At 36.0% G+C, this 21,874-nt stretch overlaps 1 protein-coding gene across 2 annotated transcripts in view; it reads left to right on the forward strand.

Annotated features, from left to right (window-relative positions):
- Positions 1-21,874, forward strand: part of ZC3H12B (zinc finger CCCH-type containing 12B) — a 477,685-nt gene that overhangs the window by 3,066 nt on the left and 452,745 nt on the right. The window contains exon 2 of one of the 2 annotated variants that reach the window (XM_063702935.1): positions 13,599-14,240. The exons of the other annotated variant lie outside the window; for it this stretch is intronic. The gene's annotated coding sequence lies outside the window, so the exon portion shown is untranslated. The remainder of the gene's footprint in view (positions 1-13,598; positions 14,241-21,874) is intronic. 2 annotated transcript variants of the gene reach the window in all.

A 21,874-nucleotide genomic window follows, 5' to 3' on the forward strand; every position in this document is an offset into this window, starting at 1 on the left:
CCACAAATTCATATCTGTCAAAGTTCTAATATCATGTTATTAATGTATATATTAATAATTGACAACATCAATGTTTAAACTGCAATTACAAACCTCTGCAAAGCTTATTTTGGTACATTTCTAACAACCTTCCGCTATATTGAAAATTAGTCAGATGACTAATTGTCTCCTAGGTTTTAGTCAGCCATTGTAAGTTGACATTTACACAGAAAAATAACAAGGTATGGAGTTATTCCATCCGTAGAGAGGTATGTCTCCTAACAGAAATTCACATATTAGAATTCCAAATATAAAGAATTCACAGATTTACTCTGAGGAACAATATACTCAAACTTGAAATTTTTGAGGCTTTATACACCTTCTGTACCTTTTTTTTGGTATCTTTTGCTGCCAGCAGTAGTCTTCTTTGATTAAAGTTAACTTTAATTTACAGTAGCTAATAGTTTCTAGGCTCAACAAATATAATTGTTATTTTGAACATCCTCTGCTTAGCACATTAGCTATTAAATAAACAAGTTATTAGAGAACAGAATGGCTTATCTGGACACAGTCAGCAAATAGCTATGATTATTGCTGGAAATTAACCAGTTAACAGATAGCAAAATATATGCAGAAGGCATTGGAGTAAATCATTTTTGCTAAGTAAGTATTGTACATTTCTGGTCTTATGACAGTATCAAAGGGATGATCTTTGGAAAGAGGAGGGAAACTGCCAAGAAAATTAAAATTACCTCGTATGTCAAATTGTAAGTACTGTGGCGATTTAAGGCAGGTACACATGTTAGTTAAATTGCTAAACCTCAGTGGTGGCAGCATGTAAAATAGGGTAAAGAACTGTCAGTTTCTGTTAAGTAACATAGGGTCATTCTCAATATTTTTACCTAATGACTGAGTCTGGAGGTAGGACAGTATTACATTGAGTACCACTGATGCATCTATAAGTTATAATTTTCCTTAAATACATAGTTTTAAAAGAATTACCATATGCTAAACTATGATCTTTATTATATCATTGGACTAAAAATTTTCCCAGCTGAGCACAGATCTCTCAATTGTATGATGGAAGTTTATGAGATAAATGTCTTTTTCCCAGCGATTCTTTTTAAGAGCAAGTTTTCCTGGAACATAGCATTTTTTACTAAGTGAAAGATACCTATAGCCAATTCAATGTAGGAAAAAAAAAAGTGGAGACTAGCATTCCTTCTTAAAGTGTGGTATCCACAAAGAAAATAAATCAAACACCTTCATATATAAGTTGTAAACTAATATCCACAGGAGCTGTCTCATACACAGTTATCATTCTCTCAATATCATATCTTATGAATTGTTAATCCCTTTTAGACTCTTGGTATCGGAAAGTTCCCTTGTAGTCTGACTCATTCGTATTTTCCTATTGACAAGTGCACCACTGGGATTTGACAGGAAGATTAACTTTGTTACTGATAGTATTCTACTGTAATAAGTTTTTTGTAACAATTTTTAAAATGCAATAAATATTAACTGAAACCTGAAATTGAATTTTGACATGATTAATAATGTGAAAATGGATATATTTCTAAAATAATATTCACTTAAAGCCATTGTACAGTTTTATTATCACTATAACCTTTCACAGCCTTGAATTACATAGCTCCTCATTATGCTCACTTTCTGTACCTCACTTCTACTTTTCCTAACTACTGTGTATATTGATTTGTTCTCACTGTCACTCTTCAGCTGCTTCTTTGGCCTTTAAATTAGTTTCACAAAAGATATCTATCTTTTTATAAAGTTATTTAGGAAAGATTTTCTGTGATTGTCTAAAAAGCCAAACCCATATTGGATAAACTGCATTTAAAACTGGGTGATTTGACTGGAAGTGGTATTCAGAGGAAGAATTGTCCAGGTTCTTTTAAAATACTGTGACTAAATCAGGCAATTTTTGAGTCACTAGGTTTTTATTTCAAAAATAATTTATTTTCTTTACCCTAGGAAGTAAAAAGTCAGAAGGGGTTGGGTCCTTCTGGAATAAAAGTAGGGATCCTTTCATTTGGATTGTTTCACATTTCCTCATTGCGTTTTTAACATCTAAACTTTATGTAGTTATACTTAGGAACTTTTTCATTTTAGAATAAAGAGGAATAACTTCTCTGTTCTTCCAGGCTGTCTTATTACTACTGCTTTGTATTTTTGTAGCATCTTTCATCAGATGAATTCAAATAGTTATTTTTATATTATGTGACATTTCTTACCATCTTTTTGGAATTAATTTTTCTTTCAAATTGAATACTAGTTGACATATGGGGGTGTGACATAAGTAATAAGTTTCATTCCACAGGTCATATATAAGCCAGTCTCATTACTTTTAAGTTGCTCCTTGCTCTTTTCAGGGCTGGGTATATATTATATACTAATATATGTAATGATTCTTGCTGAGTTTAATCTTTAAATGTGCACATAGATCCTTATATTCTGTTTCTCTTCCTGCATACTTTTAGGACTATCATTATTAACTGTTTTTTTTTTTTTGCTTATTATCAATAGATTTAATCTTGGATTACATAGTTGTTGCTGCCAAATTTGTTCAGATACCTGTGAGTCTGTAGAAACAAGGAAAAAAAATAGGGGTATGAGAAAAATGAGTCTTAGATCTTATATGTTTCAAATTTTTCTTAATTTGCAATAATTTAGGGAGAAGAAGTCTAAAATGGGTGAAGTTTTGAATTTTAGATTTTTTTTATGAACTGCAGTTTTTATGGTTTTCTTGTACATGTATTAATCAGGATTAGGACAAGACCCCTTAGGGATCTTGATTTAATAAATATATGAGAATGATTTATCATTAGTGAGTCAATGGATTATATGTAAAGAGATATTTCTAAAGTCCTTAAAGTTGCTTGGAAGCATTGTTTAGTTCTTTTGTTTTGTTTTGGGAGGGGGGAGTTGAGACAGTGTGTCACTCTGTTCCCCAGGCTGGAGTGCAGTGCCATGATCCCGGCTCACTGCAACTTCCACCTCCCTGGCTCAAGCGATCCTCCCACCTCAGCCTCCTGAGCAGCTGGAACTACAGGTGTGCACCACCACGCCCAGCTAGTTTTTCTATTTTCAGTAGAGACCGGGTTTCACCATGTTGCCTAGGCCGGTTTTGAACTCCTGAGCTCAAGTGATCCGCCCACCTCGGCCTCCAAAAGTGCTGGGATTACAGGCGTGAGCCATCGTGCCCAGCCACATTTGTTCTTTTCAGTAGTTTTAATATCCTTTCTACTATCTTGTTTTTAAATTTGTTCAGCAAACTCTTTATTCAAAAATAACCCTAAAGTCACTTTAATTTCAGCTTCTTTCTGAATTATTACAAATTCTGAATCAGTGGGGTCCAAATTACAGTACAACAAAATTTCATTAATTCAGGCCCCACTAACCAAGGACTTGTTATAGGCTAGATATATATAGTAGTCATGCTAAAAATGAATTACACTCTACAGGAGAAGCAGCCAGAGTCCTACCAGAGGTTAGGCAGCACTGGAGCTTCTTTACTGGGTATCTGCATATGATACTGAATTAAAATAAGTTATAAGAAGGGAGGAACATCTAGGTTTTGTGTATTTAAAAAATCTTCTAAGTGCTCTATTACTAATCAGAGCCATTAATTGTATTGGGCTGTTTACAAGAAAAAGGATTTGAACATCACTTAGTGTAAGCAAAATTGAGGCAGGTTATGGTAAACTGCTTTCAGATGTTTTAAAAACTGTAGCAGCAATGTTATCTGCATGTAAATTCTGTGCACTTACAAACTCTTCTTATCAATTAATCAGAGTAAGAAAGTAAAGTGTGCATTAAAAGTTACACTTAGCAGTCTTTGTATGTTGATGGTGTTGCTGCAGCTCTAAAAGTAGTAAAACTTCAGGACCTTCTTCTTCCCCAGTTCTGAAATAATAATCATATAATGAGTGCATGCATATTGGTACTGATTTGTTCTACTTTTGTTACGATGCAAGAAGCACTAAAATCCAGCATTTCTGATGTTCTGAGATGAAATTCTTCTGACAATAAACTGGAACTTCCGGTCTGGCTAACTTGTTAAAGTTACAAGGTTAACTTGTTAAAGACTTGAACTAGGGTGAAGCTGTCCATAGAGCACAACTACACCTAATACTAGAGTTGCTAGAGGCATGTTATTTACTACTTATGCTCTTTTAAGAAGGGAAAAAAAGCTAGTTCTATGCTTCATGCCTATCACAGTAATGATAATTTGCCTCTATTGTGTAACTCATTGCTCTTTACTTACAGATTTTAGATCTTAAGAGTAAGGGAAGGAATAGTACACAGGTTATTGGATTGACTAGAATAAAAACTTAGCTGTTTGGAAAACTAATTATAATTTTCTCCGTCTCCCACTCCCTTTTCCATTCCTATGACATGTGTGAAAAAACTTGGCACTTTGTGTATTTATGGATGAGAGGAAGAGAGACTGAGTATTCATGTAACAGTTTTCTCACAGCTGAACACTGAATGCAGAATAGGAATTAGTGAAATCTATTTGATTCTTAGTAATCTGTGCTAACAGGGGAGTATAAGCTTAGAAAAAAATAAAAACTTTTGATTTTGAAAGATAATTTTATACTTACATTTGAATACAAATGTTTCTAATCTAGATAGCCCTGAAACTCAGTTAACTAAAGGCTATGGAATACAATAACTTGGCTCATGAATTTTCTAATTACTAAGGATTAATTTAAGTATGTAATGAAACTGAAGGAGAAATGCTTTGTGTAAGATGTCCAAAATTTTAGGTTGCACTTTACACATAATTTGTTTGTGAACCACTGACCCAGTTGTGTGTGTCTTGATTAAGGATTTTTGGTTGTACATAATAAAGGTGTACTTCAAACTAGCTTAAAGAAAAAAAGAGTTTATTTTAAGTATAAGAGGAAGAAGAAAGTACAGAAAGTGTAGTCTAGGTGCATGAGAGACTTCAACTAGGTTGACCAGTGGTCCATAGCTAAGGGAATTTTCCTCCCTCTTTCTCTTCTCCTTCACCACCCCTGGGGCTATAGGGTCTTCTGTTTATCTTTGTTTCTTTCAGTGTATCTACTTCATTATTCTCACTTCTTCAGCACACAGCCAAACCTGGTTTATTCAAGAGATCCCAAGTTTACATATTCTAAATTCAGGTAATCAGAAGAGACTCAGTATATATGAATTCCAATTCCCAATTCTGATTGACATAGGTTGGGCTATATGTCCAGTCAGGATCTGATTATCCATGGCTAAAGGGGCAAGATCATGTCATATAAATATGGTTATTAGGCCCCAACCCTAAGTGAGGGGACATACAATTCCCAGAGAAGGGAAGATTGTGGGCTAAACAGAATCTCAAGTAGTGTCTACCACGAAGTATAAACTGTGGTGCATGGAATAAACTATATGAAGACACATGTATGTTTCTTTAAAAAAAAGCAAAGTAGAGCACATTTGCCATATGTTTATCTTCATTCATAGAACAATAATGAACATTAGCGATCATATTATCTACCCTCCTCATTTTAAGGAGAAGCAAATTGAGACCCAGAGATAATTGATAAAAATATGAAAACATCTAAGGTTTTTATATGTAAATTTCTATATATAATTATATAAATTAATACAAAATATTAATAGAAAAGCTGTGACTATAATCTGAACCTTGTGGTTTCTAGTTTTTCCTAGATACTAGCATCCCATTGACCAGAGTATCTGATAAAATGTTAACACACTTTAAAAGAAGTCTCATAAAATATGCAGCAATGTTTGATAGATATTTTTGTCTAAGCAAGTAAATAAAGAGGTAAAGCAAAACAATTTCCCCATGTCAATACAGTGAAACCGAAATAATATCAGAAGCCCATAGGTAATATCTGATTTTTTAAAAAATAAAATCTTAAAAGACATAAGAAAAGAAAATATTTGAAGAACAAATAATTAATTTGATTATATAATATAAAGTTGCTACACTTAAAGAAGCAATGATATAAATATGATATCTTGGCTACTGGGAAACCTAGATTGTAATCAAATCAGTTTTTTCCTTTTGATCTATACATTAATTCAACATTTATTGAGCGTTGCTACATGCACAGCCCTGTTTTAGGCACTAGGGATACAGTGGTAAACAGAACAAAGACCCTACACTCATGAAGTTTGCAATCTAGAGGATGATACAGACAGTGAATAAGCAAATAATACGTAATATATAACATCAGATAATGATAAGAGCTATAAGACTGATAAAACAAGATAAGGGAATAAGGAGCAATAGTTGATGCTATTCTAGATACAGTGGTCAAGAAAGGGTATCTGATGGGGTGACATTAAGCAAAGACCTGAATGAAGCAAGGGCGTAGGACATGTGAATATCTGGAGGAAGAACATTTCAGGCAGAAAGAATAGAATATGCAAAGGCCCTGAGGTGGGAGCCTGCTTCGTATGTTCAATGAATATCAAGGAGGTTAATGTGTCCAGAATGTAGAGAGTGAGTGAGACAGTGGGAGAAAATAAGGCCAGAGATGTATTCAGAGGCCAAAACATATAGACTTTTGTAGGACAAAATAGGAATTTGGGATTTTATTCTATATGATGGGAAGGCATTGAAAAATTGAGAGAGGGTGATTTGATTTGATTTATATGTAAAGAGAGAATATTGACTTGATTTGATTTATATGTAAAGAGAATATTCTGGCTTCCATACGGAAAGAGCAAGAGAATAAGCAGGGAGACCAATTAAAGAGGATGTTACAGTAACCCAGGCGAGAGAAAATGGTTGGATTAGGGTAGTAGTACTGGGGAAAGTGAAAATTAGTCAGATTATGAAGATATAGACACACACACACACAGAAATACATATGTACAGTCACACCTCAGATATTGCAGGTTCAGTTTCAGACGACCACAATAAAGTGAGTATCACAATAAAGCGAGTCATACACATTTTCGGTTTCCTAGTACATATAAAAGTTATATTCATGGCCAGGAGTGGTGGCTCACACCTGTAATTCCAGCACTTTGGGAGGCTGAGGTGGGAGGATTGCTTGAGCTCAGGAGTTTGATACCAGGGTGGGCAACATAGCAAGACCTCATCCCTACTTAAAAAAAAAAGTTATGTTTATACTATACATCAGTCTCTGAAGTGTACAATAGCACTATGTCTAAAAAATCTTAATTCTTTTAATTAAGAAATACTTTATTACTAAATAAAATGCCAAGAATCACTTGAGCTGTCGGTGAGTTGTAATCCTTTTGCTGGCGGAGGATTTTTCCTTGATGTAGATAGCTGCTGACTGATCATGGTGGTGGTTCTTGAAGGTGGGAGTGGCTACATCATTTTCTTAAAATAAGACAAAAAAGGAAGTTTGTTGCATCAATAGACTTTTTCTTTCACAAGAGGTTTATCTGTAGCATGTGATGCTGCTTGACAACATTTTAGCCACTGTAGAACTTCTTTCAAAATTAGAGTCGGTCCTATCAAATCCTGCTGCTACTTTATCAAAAAAGTTTATGTAATATTCTTAATTCTTTGTAGTTGCTTCCATAGTGTTCCTAGCATTTTCTCCAGCAGTAGATTCCATCTCAAGGAACCACTTTTTTTGCTCATTCATAAGAAGCAACTCCTCATCCATTATCGTTTTAGTATGAGATTGAAGCAATTCAATTACACCTTCTGTCTCCCCTTCTGATTCTAATTCTTTTGCTATTTCTACCAAATCTAGTTACTTATTCTGGTGTAGTCTTGGACCTGTCAAAATAATCCATGGGGATTGGATCCACTTCTTTCAAATTCCTGTTAATGTTGACATTTTGAACTCCTTCCGTGAAGCAAAATGTTCTTAATGGCATTTAGAATGATGTATTGTTTCCAGGTTTTCAAGATCCAGCAGAGGAATCATTGTCTCTGGCAGCCGTAGATTCATGAAATGTATTTCTTAAATAGTAAAACTTGAAAATCCAAATTACTCCTTGATTCATGGACCGCAGAAGGGATGTTATGTTATCAAGCATGAAAACAACATTAATCTCTTTGTACACATCCATCAGAGCTCTTGGGTGACTAGGTGTATTTTCAATGAGCAGTAATATGTTAAGAGGAATATTTTCTTGGGAGCAGTAGGTCTCAACAGTGGGCTTAAAATATTCAGTAAACCATGCTATAAGCAGATGTGCTGTCCTCCAGGCTTTATTGTTCCATTTATAAAGCACAGACAGAGTAGATTTAACATAATTATTATGGGCCCTAGGATTTTTGGAATGGCAAATGAGCATTAGCTTCAATTTAAAATCACCATCTACATTAGCCCATAACAGGAGATTCAGCCTGTCCTTTGAAGCTTTGAAGCCAGACATTGACTTCTCTCTAACTGTGAAAGTCCTAGATGGCATCTTCTTCCGATAGAAGGCTGTTTTATCTACATTGTAAGTATGTTGTTTAATGTAGCTACTTTCATCCATTATCTTAATTAGATCTTCTGGATAACTTGCTGCAGCTTCTTCAGCACCACTTGATGCCTCAGCTTGCACTTTTATGTTATGGTTGCAGCTTCTTGCCTCAAACCTCATGAATCAATTTCTGCTAGCTTCCAACTTTTTTTCTGCAGCTTCTTCACCTCCCTCAGCCTTCATAGAATTAAAGAGAGTTAGGGCCTTCCTCTGTATTAAGCTTTGGTTCAAGGAAATGTGGATGGTTTGGGTTTTCATCTGGACCACTAAAACTGTCTTAACAGCCATAGGCTGTTTTGCTGTTTTATTATTCATGTGTTCAGTGAGCAGCACTTTAATTTCCTTTAAGAACTTTTCCTTTACATTCACAGTCTGGCTAGCTGTTTGGCACAAGAGACCTAGTTTTTGGCCTATCTTGGCTTTTGATATGCCTTCTTCACTAAGCATAATCATTTCTGGCCTTTGATTTAAAGTGAGGGATGTGCTACTCTTCCTTTCACTTGAACACTTAAAAGGCCATTGTAGGGTTATTAATTATCATGATTTCAATATTGTTGTGTCTCACAGGATAGGGATGCCCGAGGGGAGGGAGAGAGATGTGGGAATGGCCAATCAGTTTAGCAGTCAGAACATGTACATATTTATTGATTATGTTTGCCATCTTCTATGGGCACTTGTTTGTGGTGCCCCCAAACAATTACAATAGTAACATCAGAGATCACTGATCACAGATCACCATAACAGATATAATTATAATGAAAAAGTTTGAAATATTATGAGAGTTAACAAAAAGTAAGAGAGACATGAAGTGAGCACATGCTTTTGTAAAAATTGTGCCAATAGATTTGCTCAATGCAGGGTTGCCACAAAACTTCAGTTTGGAAACAAAAAACAAAAAACAGTATCTGCAAATCGTGATAAAATGAGGTACCCCTGCATATTATTTTTGAAATGAAGATTCATAGAAAGTTGCAATAAATGTACAGGGAGATCCTGTTCATAGATCACCTAGCCCACTTCAATGTTATGTTGCATAACTACAGTATGATACAGAAACCAGGAAACTAATGTTTATCTTATTCAGTTTTCCTTACTTTTGTAAGCACTCTGTGTATGTGTGTGTGTGTGTGTAGCTCTACTCATTTTCTCACATGTATAGTTTCTAACAATTGTCACCACTCCAAAGGCTCTTTCAGGCTAATACTTTATAAAGACACACTCATCTCCTTTTCCTTCTCAAACATCTGATCTCTAGTTTGTTCTGTCTTTCTCTGTAATTCTGCTATTTCATGAATATTATATAATGTCCCTCTTTCTTCCTAGTAATTTTCTTTGCACTGAAGTCTCCTTTATCTGATATTAGTATATGTACTGGTGTTTTTAAAAAATTCATATTTCAGTGATATATATTTTTCCATCCATTTACTTTCAGCCTACCCATGTAGGTGTATTTGAAGTGAATTTCTTGTAGACTGCATATAGTTGGGCTAAGTTTTTTTTTTAAAGAAAAACTACTCTGCGAGTCTCTATCTTTTAATTGGTATATTTAGACTAGTTTATATTAAAATAATTATTCATATGTTGGGGCTAAGTCTTTAATTTTTAAAATTGTGGTAAGAAATAACATGGTATCTACCCTCTTAAGAAAATTTTGAGTGTACAGTACAGTATTATAAATTATATGCACATTAATGTCCAGAAGATATCTAAAACTTTGTATCTTGCATGATTAAAACTCTATACTCATTGAACAGCATCTCCACATTTCCCCGTTTCCCTGGGTTCTATCAATTTGATTACTTTTATGTACCTCCTATAACTGAAATAATGTAGTATTTGTCCTTCTGTGACTAGTTTATTTCACTTAGCATAAAGTCCTCAGGGTTCTCATGTTGTATGCCTGGATTGTATGACTGGATATGACAGGATTTTCTTCTTTTTAGAAGCTGAATCATATTCTATTATGCACATATGCCACATTTTCTGTATCTATTCATCCATTGATGGACATTTAGGTTGTTTACACATCCTGGCTATTGTAAATAATGCTACAATGAAGATAGGAGTGCAAATATCTCTTCTAGATACTGTTTTCAATTCTTTTGGATAAATACTTAAAAGTGGGGTTGCAAGATCATATGGTAGTTATATTTTTAATTTTCTGAGGAACCTCCATACTGTTTTCCAAAGTGTCTACACCATTATATAGTCCCAACAACAGTGCACAAGAGTTCCAATTTTTCAATAACACTTGTTATTTCCTTTTTAAAGTAAATTTTATTATACATAAGTGAGGTATACATATAGAATGATGTTATGAGGTACACATATATAGTAAAAGTATTACTATAGTGAAACAAATCAACATATTGGGTCATCTCATATAGTTACCTGTTTTCCCTCCTGTGGCATGAGCAGCTGTAATCTGTTCATTTGGCAAAAATGAATACAGTGCACTACTATTACCTATAGATGTCATGTTTGTAAGACCTAATGTACGACACTAGTTACTTTCTGATTTTTGTTTTGTTTTGTTTTAGTCATGGCCATTTTAATAGGCATGAGGTGATCACTCATTTTGGTTTTGATTTGTATTTCTCTGATGATTAGTGATGTTGAGCATCTTTTCATATACTTCTTAGCCATTTGCATGTCTTCTTTGGAGAAATAGCTATTCAAGTCCTTTTCTCATATTATAATCAGTTCATTTTTTCTATTGAGTTGTACAAGTTCCTTTTATAGTTTGGATATTAACTCCTTATCAGTTGTGTAGGTTTTCAAATATTTTCTCCCATTCCGTGGGTTTCCTTTAACTCTGTTGATGTGTTCCTTTGCTATGCAGAAGGTTTTTAGTTTGATTTGGTCTCACTTGTCAATTTTTCCTTTTGTTGCCTGTGCTTTTGGTGTCTTATCCAAAAAATCATTCCCAAGACTGATGTTATGAAGCTATTTCCTTATGTTTTCTTCTAGGAGTTTTATAGTTTCAGGTATTACAGTTAAGTCTTTAATCCATATTGAGTTGATTTTTGTATATTGTATAAGATAAGGGTCCAATTTCACTCTTTTGCATGTAGATATCCAGTTTTTCCGGCACCATCTGTTAAAGAGATTATCATTTTCCTATTATGTAGTCTTGGCACCATTGTTGAATATCATTTGACTGCATGTGTGTGCGTTTGTTTTTGGGCTCACTATTCTTTTCGAAATTGGTCTATATATTTGCCTTTATGTCAGTTTCATACTGTTTTGATTACTGTAGCTTTGTAATATGTTTTAAAATCTTGGAGTGTGAGGTCTCCAACTTGGTTGTTCTTTCTCAATATTATTTTGGCTATTGGGAGTCCTTTGTGGATCTATGTGAATTTTAGTATTGTTTTCTATTTTTGTAAAAAATGCCATTGGGATTTTGATGGGGATCACATTGAATCTGCAGATAGCTTTGGATAGCATGGACATTTTAACATTATTAAGTCTTCCAATCCATTAATACAGATGTATTCCAACTTACTTGTGTCTTCTTTAGTTTCTTCCAACAATGTTTTGTAGTTTTGTAGATGTAAACTTAGGTTGTTAATTGAGATCTTTCTTTCTTTTAATGTATGTTTTTATCTCTATAAAATTCCCTATTAGTACTGCTTTTGCTGCATCTCATAAGTTTGGGTATGTTGTGTTTTCATTTTTGTTGGTCTGAAGATATTTTGAAATTTTTATTAAGATTTCCTGTTTGACCTATTGGTTATTCAAAAGTGTGTTTTTTAATGTACATATTTTGAATTTTCCAACTTTCTTTAAGCTATTATAAAAGTTCTTTGTCACCTTGGTTAAGTTTATTTCTAAGTATTATATTCTTTTGATGCCATTGAACATACAATTGTTGTCCTGATTTTTTTGGATTGTTAATTCCTAGTCTATGGAAGTGCAACTGCTTTTTATTTGTGATTTTGTGTTCTTCAACTTTATTGAATTTGTTTATTAATTCTAACAGGTATTTTTGTGGAGTCTTTAGGATTTTTTATATATGAGATCACTTCATCTGCTAAAAGAGATAATTTTTCTACTTTCTTTCCTATTGGATGTTTTCATTTTTTTTTCTTAGCTAATTGCTCTGGAGAGGATTTCCAATGCTATGTTGAATAGAAGTGGTGACAACAGGCATCCTTGCCTTGTTCCTTATCTTAAAGGAAAAGCTTTCAGTTTTTTATCATGAAGTATGATGTTAGGTGTGGACTCTTCATATATGATTTTGTTGACCATAGAGGGTTTTGTTGAAAATTGTTAAGGCAATTTTCTTTTGTTCTTAGTTTGTTGAGAGTTTGTCACAAAAGGGTGTTGAATTTTGTCAAAAAATATTTCTGTGTCTATTGAGATGACCATGGAATTTTTATTCTTCACTTTCTTAATGTGATGTATCATATTAAGTGATTTTTTATATGGTTAGCCATCCTGGATTCACAAGGATAAATCTCACTTTGCCATGATTTATAATCCTTTTTAATATGCTGTTGAATTTGACTTGCTAGTATTTTGTTAAAGATTTTTGCATCTATGCTTATCAAATATATTGGCTTATTGATTTCTTTTCTTGTTGTGTCTTTGTCTGGGTTTGTTAAAAGGGTAATGCTGTCTTCATAAAAGGAGTTTAGAAGTATGCCTTCCCCTTCAATTTTTTTGGAAGACTTTAAGAAGGATTATTTGTAGGGGGGTTATTAACTGATTTAATCTTCTTACTAGTTATAAGTATGTTCAGATTTTCTCTTTCTTCATGATTCAGCATTGGTAGGTTATAGATTTCCAGGAATTTATCCATTTCTTTCAGGTTATTGAATTTATGGACAAATAGTTGGTTATATTGATTTCTTTTAATCCTGTTAATTTCTGTGGCATCAGATTTTATGTTTCCTCTTTCATTTCTGATTGTTTTGAGTCTTCTCTTTTCTTATTCTAGCTAAAGATTTGTCAATATTTTTTATCTTTTCAAAAAAGCGCTTTTAATTTTATTGATCTTTTCCATGTTTTTTTCTTCTCTATGTATTTCTGCTCTGGTTTTATCATTCCTTTCCTTCTGCTCACTTTAGTCTTAGTTTGCTCTTCTTTTTCTAGTGCCTTCAGATGTGAAGTTAAGTTGTTAATTGAGATCTTTCTTTCTTTTTTAGGTGGAAGAAATATGGATATGCTGTATTCTGTTTGAAAGGATTCATCATGAACCAGAAAAAAATCAATGAAAAGGGGCATTTCACCTAGATTAAATTTTGCAATTTTTAAAAAGCATATGAACAAAGAAACTATCCTCCAAACATCCAAATAAGGAAGAATACTTTACCTAACAATAGGAACAAATTAAAAATAATTGATTCAGCCTAAGACTTTTTTTTCAGCAAAGAAGTAGTTTAATAATTGCAGGGCCAGCCAAATAAGGAGAAAGGGAAAAAACTTCTCAAACCCATCTCTCTGAGAATTTGGAGGCTAGGTTTTTTTAAGGACACTTTGGCAGGCAGGGGATAGGAAACTTTTAAGAAATGATTGACTGGGGATGAAATCACAGGGGTACCTAAAACTGTCTTGGCTTAGCTGAGTCAGTTCCTGGGAGGGGGCTGTCTTGGGACCAGGTGGCATCTCTTGGTCAGCTCTTGGTCTGCTTATAAATCTGAAAAATATCTCAAAGACCAGTTTTTTTAAGTTTCATAATAGTGATGTTATCTATAGGAGTAGTTGGAGAAGTGTAAAACTTGTGACCCCCAGTAATATGACTCGGCAGCTGTAAGCAACTTATAGAAAAACACATAAAGCAATGGCAGGTAATTGTTTAATTATGTCTATCGTTTAGCAAAGTTCATGGCCCCACCATAATTCTTTTTCTAATTATTATTTTTTAAAATGTTTGTGGGTACATAGTAGATATTTATATATTTGGGATACATGATATGTTTTGATATGGACATCCAATGTGAAAAAGCACATCATGGAGAATAGGGTATATATCCACTCAAGAATTTATTCTTTGAGTTATAAGCAATACAATTCCACTCTTTAAGCTATTTTAAGATGTACAATTAAGTTATTATTGATTATAGTCACCCTATTGTGCTATCAAATAGTAGGTCTTCTTCGTTCTTTTTATTTTTTTTTTGTACCCATTAAACATACCCACCTCCCCCCAGAATCCTACTTCCCAGCCTCCATTGTTTTGATTATCAGATCCCACAAATAAGTGAGAAAATGTGATGTTTGTCTTTCTGTGCCTGGCTTATTTATCTTGACATAATGATCTCCAGTTCCATCTATGTCGCTGCAGATGACTAAATTTCATTCTTTTTTGTGGTTGAGTAGTATTCCATTGTGTATATATGCCCCATTTTCTTTATCCATTCATCTGTTGATGGACAAATAGGGTGCTCTCAAATCTTAGCTATTGTTAACAGTGCTGCAACCACCATAGAAGTGCAGATATCTCTTTGACATACCGATTTCATTTCTTTTCTGTATATACTCAACAATAGAATTGCTGTTGTATTCGCTATCTCAATTTTTAGTTTTTTGAGGAACCTCCAGATTGTTCTCCATAGTAGTTGTCAATTTACTTTTTTACCATCAGTATATAAGGGTTCACTTTTCTCTACATCCTCACCAGCATTTCTTATTGCCTGTCTTTTGAATATAAGCCATTTTAACTGGAGTAAGATAATATTTCCTTATAGATTTGATTTGCATTTCTCTGATGATCAATGACATTGAGATCCTTTTCACCGTTTAGAAGTATTCCCTCCTGCTCTATTGTTCACGTGCCTGTTTACCATTTCTGTGTCTTTTTTTTAATTATACTTTAAGTTTTAGGGTACATGTGTACAACCTGCAGGTTTGTTATGTATGTATACATGTGCCATGTTGGTGTGTTGCACCCATTAACTCGCCATTTACATTAGGTATATCTCCTAATGCTATCCGTCCCCACTCCCCCCACCCCACAACAGGCCCCGGGGTGTGATGTTCCCCTTCCCGTGTCCATGTGTTCTCATTGTTCAATTCCCACCTATGAGTGAGAACATGTGGTGTTTGGTTTTTTTTCCTTGCGATAGTTTGCTGAGAATGATGTTTTCCAGCTTCATCCTTGTTCCTACAAAGGACATGAACTCATCATTTTTTAAGGCTGCATAGTATTCCATGGTGTATATATGCCACATTTTCTTAATCCAGTCTATCATTGTTGGACATTTGGGTTAGTTCCAAGTCTTTGCTATTGTGAATAGTGCCACAATAAACATACATGTGCAGGTGTCTTTATAGCAGCATGATTTATACTCCTCTGGGTATATACCCAGTAATGGGATGGCTGGGTCAAATGGTATTTCTAGTTCTAGATCCCTGAGGAATCGCCACACTGACTTCCACAATGGTTGAACTAGTTTACAGTCCCACCAACAGTGTAAAAGTGTTCCTGTTTCTCCACATCCCCTCCAGCACCTGTTGTTTCCTGACTTTTTAATGATCACCATTCTAACTGCTGTGAGATGGCATCTCATTGTGATTTTGATTTGCATTTCTCTGATGGCCAGTGATGATGAGCATTTTTTCATGTGTCTTTTGGCTGCATAAATGTCTTCTTTTGAGAAGTGTCTGTTCATATCCTTCGCCCACTTGTTGATGGGGTTGTTTGTTTTTTTCTTGTAAATTTGTTGGAGTTCATTGTAGATTCTGGATATTAGCCCTTTGTCAGATGAGTAGATTGCAAAAATTTTCTCCCATTCTGTAGGTTGCCTGTTCACTCTGATGGTAGTTTCTTTTGCTGTGCAGAAGCTCTTTAGTTTAATTAGGTCCCATTTGTCAATTTTGGCTTTTGTTGCCATTGCTTTTGGTGTTTTAGACATGAAGTCCTTGCCCATGCCTGTGTCCTGAATGGTATTGCCTAGGTTTTCTTCTAGAGTTTTTATGGTTTCAGGTCTAACATTCAGGTCTTTAATCCATCTTGAATTAATTTTTGTATAAGGTGTAAGGAAGGGATCCAGTTTCAGCTTTCTACATATGGCTAGCCAGTTTTCCCAGCACCATTTATTAAATAGGGAATCCTTTCCCCATTTCTTGTTTTTGTCAGGTTTGTCAAAGATCAGATGGTTGTAGATATGTGGCATTATTTCTGAGGGCTCTGTTCTGTTCCATTGGTCTATATCTCTGTTTTGGTAGCAGTACCATGCTGTTTTGGTTACTGTAGCCTTGTAGTGTAGTTTGAAGCCAGGTAGTGTGATGCCTCCAGCTTTGTTTTTTTGGCTTAGGGTTGACTTGGCAATGCGGGCTCTTTTTTGGTTCCATATGAACTTTAGTTTTTTCCAATTCTGTGAAGAAAGTCATTGGTAGCTTGATGGAGATGGCGTTGAATCTGTAAATTACCTTGGGCAGTATTGCCATTTTTACGATATTGATTCTTGCTATCCATGAGCATGGAATGTTCTTCCATTTATTTGTATCCTCTTATTTCATTGAGCAGTGGTTAGTAGTTCTCCTTGAAGAAGTCCTTCACATCCCTTGTAAGTTGGATTCCTAGGTATTTTATTCTCTTTGAAGCAATTGTGAGTGGGAGTTCACTCATGATTTGGCTCTCTGTTTGTCTGTTATTGGTGTATAAGAATGTTTGTGATTTTTGCACATTGATTTTGTATCCTGAGACTGCTGAAGTTGCTTATCGGCTTAAGGAGATTTTGGGCTGAGACGATGGGGTTTTCTAGATAAACAATCATGTCATCTGCAAACAGGGACAATTTAACTTCCTCTTTTCCTAATTGAATACCCTTTATTTCCTTCTCCTGCCTGATTGCGCTGGCCAGAACTTCCAACACTATGTTGAACAGGAGTGGTGAGAGAGGGCGTCCCTGTCTTGTGCCAGTTTTTGAAGGGAATGCTTCCAATTTTTGCCCATTCAGTATGATATTGGCTGTGGGTTTGTCATAAATAGCTCTTATTATTTCGAGATACGTCCCATCAATACCTAATTTATTAAGAGTTTTTAGCATAAAGGGCTGTTGAATTTTGTCAAAGGCCTTTTCTGCATCTATTGAGATAATCATGTGGTTTTTGTCATTGGTTCTGTTTATATGCTGGATTACGTTTACTGATTTGCATATGTTGAACCAGCCTTGCATCCCAGGGATGAAGCCCACTTGATCATGGTGGATAAGCTTTTTGATGTGTTGCTGGATTCGGTTTGCCAGTATTTTATTGAAGATTTTTGCATCGATGTTCATCAAGAATATTGGTCTAAAATTCTCTTTGTTTTGTTTTGTCTCTGCCAGGCTTTGGTATCAGGATGATACTGTCCTCATAAAATGAGTTAGGGATTTCCTCTTTTTCTGTTGATTGGAATAGTTTCAGAGGGAATGGTACCAGTTCCTCCTTGTACCTCTGGTAGAATTCAGCTTTGAATCCGTCTGGTCCTGGTCTTTTTTTGGTTGGTAAGCTATTAATTATTGCCTCAATTTCAGAGCCTGTAACTGGTCTATTCAGAGATTCAAATTCTTCCCGGTTTAGTCTTGGGAGCATGTATGTTTCTAGGAATTCATTCATTTCTTCTAGATTTTGTAGCTTATTTGCATAGAGGTGTTCGTAGTATTCTCTGATGGTAGTTTGTATTTCTGTGGGATCGGTGGTGATATCCCCTTTATCATTTTTTATTGCATGTGATTGATTCTACTCTCTTTTCTTCTTTATTAGTCTTGCTAGCAGTCTATCAATTTTGTTTATCTTTTCAAAAAACCAGCTCCTGGATTCATTGATTTTTTGAAGGTTTTTTTTGTGTCTGTATCTCCTACATTTCTACTCTGATCTTAATTCTTCCTTGCCTTCTGCTAGCTTTTGAACGTGTTTTCTCTTGCTTCTCTAGTTGTTTTAATTGTGTTGTTAGGGTGTCAATTTTAGATCTTTCCTGCTTTTTCTTGTGGGCATTTAGTGGTATAAGTTTCCCTCTACACACTGTTTTAAATGTGTCCCAGAGATTCTGGTATGTTGTGTCTTTGTTCTCGTTGGTTTCAAAGAACATCTTTATTTCTGCCTTCATTTCGTTATGTACCCAGTAGTCATTCAGGAGCAGGTTGTTCAGTTTCCATGTAGTTGAGCAGTTTTGAGTGAGTTTCTTAATCCTGAGTTCTAGTTTGATTGCACTGTGGTCTGAGAGACAGTTTGTTATAATTTCTGTTTTTTTACATTTGCTGAGGAATGCTTTACTTCCAACTATGTGGTCAATTTTGGAATAAGTGTGGTGTGGTGCTGAGAAGAATGTATATTCTGTTGATTTGGGGTGGAGAGTTCTGTAGATGTCTATTAGGTCCTCTTGGTGCAGAGCTGAGTTCATTTCCTGGATATCCTTGTTAACTTTCTGTCTCATTGATCTGTCTCATGTTGACAGTGGGGTGTTAAAATCTCCCATTATTATTGTGTGAGAGTCTAAGTCTCTTTCTGGGTCTCTAAGGACTTGCTTTATGAATCTGGGTGCTCCTGTATTGGGTGCATATATATTTAGGATAGTTAGCTCTTCTGGTTGAATTGATCCCTTTACTATTATGTAATGGCCTTGTCTCTTTTGATCGGTGTTAGTTTAAAGTCTGTTTTATCAGAGACTAGGATTTCAACCCCTGCCTTTTTTTGTTTTCCATTTGCTTAGTAGACCTTCCTCCATCCCTTTATTTTGAGCCTATGTGTGTCTCTGCACGTGAGATGGGTCTCCTGAATACAGCACAGTGATAGGTCTTGACCCTTTATCCAATTTGCCAGTCTGTGTCTTTTAATTGGAGCATTTAGCCCATTTACATTTAAGGTTAATATTGTTATATGTGAATTTGATCCTGTCACGATATTAGCTGGTTATTTTGCTCATTAGTTGATGCAGTTTCTTCCTAACCTCGATGGTCTTTACAATTTGGCGTGTTTTTGCAGTGTCTGGTACCGGTTTTTCCTTTCCATGTTTAGTGCTTCCTTCAGGAGCTCTTTTAGGGCAGGCCTGGTGGTGACAAAATCTCTCAGCATTTGCTTGTCTGTAAAGGATTTTATTTCTCCTTCACTTATGAAGCTTAGTTTGGCTGGATATGAAATTCTGGGTTGAAAATTCTTTTCTTAAAAATGTTGAATATTGGCCCCCACTCTCTTCTGGCTTGTAGAGTTTCTGCTGAGAGATCTGCTGTTATTCTGATGGGCTTCCCTTTGTGGGTAACCCGACCTTTCTCTCTGGCTCCCCTTAACATTTTTTCCTTCATTTCAACTTTGGTGAATCTGACAATTATGTGTCTTGGAGTTGCTCTTCTCAAGGAGTATCTTTGTGGCATTCTCTGTATTTCCTGAATTTGAATGTTGGCCTGCCTTGCTAGATTGGGGAAGTTCTCCTGGATAATATCCTGCAGAGTGTTTTCTCACTTGGCTCTATTCTCCCCGTCACTTTCAGGTACACCCATCAGATGTAGATTTGGTGTTTTCACATAGTCCCATATTTCTTGGAGGCTTTGTTCATTTCTTTTTATTCTATTTTCTCTAAACTTGTCTTCTCGCTTCATTTCATTCATTTGATCTTCCATCACTGATACCCTTTCTTCCAGTTGATTGAATTGGCTACTGAAGCTTGTGCGTTCATTTCCTAGCTCTCATGCGATGGTTTTCAGCTCCATCTGGTCATTTAACGACATCTCTTCACTGATTATTCTGGTTAGCCATTCGTCCAATATTTTTTCAAGGTTTTTAGCTTCTTTGTGATGTGTTCGAACTTCCTCCTTTAGCTCGGAGAAGTTTGATCGTCTAAAGCTTTCTTCTCTCAACTCCTCAAAGTCATTCTCCGTCCAGTTTTTTCCATTGCTAGTGAGGAGCTGCATTCCTTTGGAGGGGGAGAAGTGCTGTGATTTTTAGAATTTTCACCTTTTCTGCTCTGTTTTTTTCCTGTCTTTGTGGTTTTATCTACCTTTGGTCTTTGATGATGGTGACATACAGAGGGGGTTTTGGTGTGGATGTCCTTTCTGTTTGTTTTCCTTCTTACAATCAGGATCCTCAGCTGCAGGTGTGTTAGAGTGCTGGAGATCCACTCCAGACCGTGTTTGCCTGGGTATCAGCAGCAGAGGCTACAAAACAGCGAATATTGCTGAACAGCAAATGTTGCTGCCTGATAGTTCCTCTGGAAGTTTTGTCTCAGAGGGGTACCCAGCCATGTGAGGTGTCAGTCTGCCTGTACTCGGGGGTGCCTCCCAGTTAGGCTAGTTGTGGGTCAGGGACCCACTTGAGGAGGCAGTCTGTCTGTTCTCAGATCTCAAACTCCATGCTGGGAGAACCACTACTGTCTTCCAAGCTGTCAGACAGGGACATTAAAGTCTGCAGAGGTTTCTGCTGCCTTTTGTTCGGCTATGCCCTGCCCACAGAGGTGGAGTCTACAGAGTCAGGCAGACCTCCTTCAGCTGTGGTGGGCTCCACCCATTTCAAGCTTCCCGGCTGCTTTGCTTACCTACTCAAGCCTCAGCAATGGTGGTCGCTCTTCCCCCAGCCTCACTGCCACCTTGCAGTTTGATCTCAGACTGCTGTGCTAGCAATGAGCGAGGCTTCGTGGGCGTGAGACCCTCCGAGCCAGGCGCGGGATATAATCTTCTGGTGTGCCGTTTGCTAAGACCATTGGAAAAGCACAGTATTAGGGTTGGAGTGACCCGATTTTCCAGGTGCCATCTGTCATTGCTTTGCTTGGCTAGGAAAGGGAATTCCCTGACCCCTTGCATTTCCCGGGTGAGGTGATGCCTCGCCCTGCTTTGGCTCACGCTTGGTGCACTGCACCCACTGTCTGACAAGCCCCAGTGAGATGAACCCAGTACCTCAGTTCACAATGCAGAAATCACCTGTCTTCTGCGTCGCTCACGCTGGGAGCTGTAGACTGGAGCTGTTCCTATTTGGCCATCTTGGAACCACTCCCCCCAGTTTGTTCATTTTTGCTTTGGCTGCCTGCACTTGTGCGGTATTGCTCAAAAAATCTTTGCCCAGACCAGTGTCCTGGAGATTTTCCCCAATGTTTTATTGTAGTAGTTTTAAATTTTGAGGTCTTAGATTTAAGTCTTTCATCAATTTCAATTTGATTTTTGTATATAGGAAGAGTAGAGGTCTAGTTTCATTTTTCTGCATATGGATATCCAGTTTTCCCAGCACCGTTTATGGAAGAGACTGTCTTACCCAGTGTAGGTTCTTAGCACCTTTGTTTAAAATGAGTTTAGTATAGGATTGGGGATTTGATTCTGGGTTCTCTGTTCTGTTCCATTGGTCTGTGTGTCTGTTTTTATGCCAGTACCGTGGTTTTTTGGTTACTATGGCTCTGTAGTATTATATAATTTGAAGTCAGGTAATGTGATTCCTCTAATTTTTGATTTTTACATAAAATAGCTTTGCGTATTCTGGTTCTTTTTCATTCCATTTAAACATTAGGATTGATTTTTCT

The sequence above is a fragment of the Gorilla gorilla genome, chromosome X (assembly GCF_029281585.2).
Source record: "Gorilla gorilla gorilla isolate KB3781 chromosome X, NHGRI_mGorGor1-v2.1_pri, whole genome shotgun sequence".
NCBI lineage: Eukaryota > Metazoa > Chordata > Mammalia > Primates > Hominidae > Gorilla > Gorilla gorilla.